Consider the following 3,507-nt stretch of genomic DNA (forward strand, 5'->3'; position numbering starts at 1 on the left):
TAAAAGAAAGGTAAAAGTTTGCTTAACAAATGATAAATGAACAAAAAAGACTACAAAAGTAATAGTATACTTAAAAAAGATATAAAAAAAGTTTAAATGCATTAACATACTAAGCTTATAACTCGCTTCCTTCTCGATTGACTTGTTACTTTGACTGTCATGAGGTGCAACCCTCGAGTCCCATGCGCTTCTTCGTTCCTGAAACATGAGATAGTTTTTTTAAGCATATTAACAGAAGTAGTTATTCATGAAATCTTGCTCATTATAAGAAATGTGAGACAAAAACAAGACATATTGTCAATATTTTAAGCTTTTTTTATATTTTTTTTTATAATTCAATACTAAATACACAAATTTCTTATACTTAAAAGTCTGTAATTTTAAGGCTCAAGCTCGACATATCCGACACACTCACACCACTCATATATGGATCTTTATCTACTTCAATCAGAAAGAAGAAGCCACAATACAAATTACAAAAATATTCAAAGGATTTCAAGAATCTAATACACATAATTCTTATCTTTAAATGAAAAGAGTGGCTTACTGAAGAGAAATCATCTGAGCCTTTTCTTTTGAAACCCTTTTATTATCTTTTATATAATGTGTAGATCCAGTTTAGCACTTCAACTTCCTTTAGCTTTCAAATCTGCCTGGTACCATCTTTGAAGTTTTTCATCCAAATTAGCTCCCACCATCCTTGTGTCTTATATATTTCTATAAAACAACCATTATAGATTAGTATTTTTAACAAATTTTCTGTCCGAATTCATACAAATAAATTGGTAAACAATTTTTGAAACAAAGAAATGGGGAATTAATGCATGTTCTTCCATACGTATGCAAAATGAAGACAAAACCAAAGCTTACATACCTCAATTTTTGTGTTGCATCCGGCCACATTCTGCACCAGCATACGGATCAACCGTGACATTGATAACAGCAGGCTTTCTTGCAGAAAAAGATAACCTTTTCCACCAAAACCTTCAATTAGAAGAAGATACGTTGCACTGGGGACAAACGAAGTGGGTGTGGAATCATCCACGGATGCGTACACCCCAAACAAAACGGGTCATCCTTAATCTCCTTATTCAACACCAAATACGGCTTCCGAAGCTCAATCTTACCCTCATCAACATCAATTAAAATAAACTTAACATCCTTCGACCACTTCGGCGACTCTCCAAAATGCAACAACCAATTCAACCGCGCACCAACCACAATAGCAAAATCACACTTCACGATCGTGAGCGAGCGCGCAGACGTCGCCGCTAGCTCATGCGTATCAGGCAACAAACCCTTCCCCATCGGCGTAGGCAAGAACGGTATCCACCGCTCAATGAGGTAAACGAAGCTCTTTTACCCGCCAGAACACTAACTATATTAATCAACATCGCACCTGAAAAAAAAAAACGAAAGATCATTACTAAACCAAATTACGAAAGATCATTTCACCCAAAGTGGTCTATGACTTTCAAGTACATAAATATCTTATATGTTGTTTAACCTCTTGGTGTTTCTCAATTACTAAACCAAATTATGAATAAATTAGGAATTTAGAAAATCTTAACTTTAAAGATCATTAAACTTACCTATAATCTGAATTCAGGTCAAATCATAAATCATGTAACACTATTTCAATTAGAACTAATAAAACCCACCTGCTTTCTTGATTGAACCACTCAAAAATGTAAAACAACAACTATGAAGCGGTACTAAACTAAAAATCACAATAATTTCAAAAGGATAACGAACCTGCAAAGGGATGTTTTTGAACCTCTCCTGAGCATCAGCATTCTAAAATCAGTACTTTACTTTTGGGTTAGTTCTACTAAGAAAGCTATACCTGACCCGTTACAACCCGCAATCACCACTTACTTTGAAGAAATCTCAGCGACACTTTTCTTAACTTCTTCTTTTGTTGCCCACTTGCCCCCATCTTGAAACGACCCCACCAAACCCTAGACTTTTTCAGGAAATTCAAGCAATTTAATCCCTAGTACTGAAACACCAAATAAAACCTAATTCATATCTAAAGTTGAATCAAAGCAATACCATCAAATGAAAACACCAAATAAAACCAATTCATGTTCCAGCAGATCATTGCTTTGGAGAAAATGATCTTGCCCAAAGCCACTCCCGCAACGACGACATCGCACCATAGAGTTTAATCAGAAAATAAAAGATGATTAGTGGTGGGTTTTTGGTGAGAACCCAGATTTGAAATAATGAAACATTGAATAGAAATCTTACAAAATCAATGGATTACGCAAGCAATTAGAAAAAAAAAAAAAAACCGACTTTACCATGAAGAAATCAAGAGGTGGAAGATCAAAAGCTTGATTGCATACCTTTGTTTCGTAAATCGAAAAAGATAACTGATTTGAAAATAAAAAACATTAGGGTTTCGATTGCGACCTCGAATCTACAGATCGATGGTTAAAAGGTAACTTGGGAATCACCATTGTCGATTTGCTGAAGAAGATTTGTGGATTTGTTGAAGAAGATGCATATGTGACGCTAGGGTTTTGAGGGTGACGATAGAGAAGGAGTTCTAATGGAATGAAATTAGGATTAGTTATTTTGGAAGGCTTATATACACCGGGTCAAAATCCGGATCCCGTCTTAACCCATAAACAACAAAGTTTGACCCATCTATTTTCCTGCCTGGAATGTAATGAGGTTGCACCACAAACTGACAAGTGTCCCAAACCTTGGTCTAAATTTTTGCCAAGTGTCCCATGGGTTAGTTATTTATTAGAGGAGATAGATATTAATAATAGTTAGGTTTATGTAAGATGAGTAAATTATGAACTAATTATAAAGTAATAAATGATGTGGATTAGGTAGACGGGTTTAAAGTTTAAACATGGCAATATGTCTTGTCGGTTTGTTAGCCTAGTTAACATGGCTACTTAAACGATGTTCGAGAGTCACGGGTGAAATTTGTATCGACAATATTGCTTAGTGGGGATGGATATGATCGAATTGTTTTACTGGTGGCACGATAATATTCTAGTGACACGATAATATTCTAATGGCCTGTCAATTATTCAAGTTTGCCTTTAAAAAAGGAAAATCGTGTCATTGACTTATTGGCCGTTTATGACCCAAGCTTGTTTACTTTTTTTTTTTTTTTGTCAGCAAACAATCCTTTATTTTCATCACCAAACAACATTTACACAGCAAAAGGTTTCCAGCAAGGTGCTAGCACCTATATGCCTTCACCCATATTACAACCCAAACAGTATTACAACATTACAATTCAAGTAAAACTAAAATTCACCCAGTTCTCCCATCCCATTGTGTTGCCCCTTTGTCGATGTTTAGTCCACATGAAGGCCAATGTTTGCATCTCGCCAAAAATCATGTCCACATCTATTCTTTTCCCAGAGAAAATGAGTTCATTCTGTGCTTTCCAAATCTCCCAGCACGTTGCCAAAACTATTGTCTGTACCAAGCGCCTTTTTTGTTCTGATGACAACAGCCCTTTGTATATTAGAATTA

At 35.4% G+C, this 3,507-nt stretch overlaps 1 long non-coding RNA gene across 5 annotated transcripts; it reads right to left on the reverse strand.

The window, feature by feature from the left end:
- Nucleotides 1-2,557, reverse strand: LOC110879428. Of its 5 annotated transcripts, none has more exons than XR_004867746.1 (6): nucleotides 2,056-2,557; nucleotides 1,879-1,961; nucleotides 1,756-1,782; nucleotides 875-1,399; nucleotides 548-717; nucleotides 1-198 (listed from the first exon to the last, which is right to left on the reverse strand). It is a non-coding gene; the product is annotated as an uncharacterized LOC110879428 (long non-coding RNA). The 5 variants fall into 5 exon arrangements; XR_002558659.2 differs by having other exon boundaries at nucleotides 1,879-1,966; XR_002558657.2 differs by having other exon boundaries at nucleotides 1,756-1,966; nucleotides 2,056-2,378; nucleotides 2,463-2,546.
- Nucleotides 2,558-3,507: the final 950 nt, after the last annotated feature.

The sequence above is a fragment of the Helianthus annuus genome, chromosome 9, assembly GCF_002127325.2.
Source record: "Helianthus annuus cultivar XRQ/B chromosome 9, HanXRQr2.0-SUNRISE, whole genome shotgun sequence".
Lineage (NCBI taxonomy): Eukaryota > Viridiplantae > Streptophyta > Magnoliopsida > Asterales > Asteraceae > Helianthus > Helianthus annuus.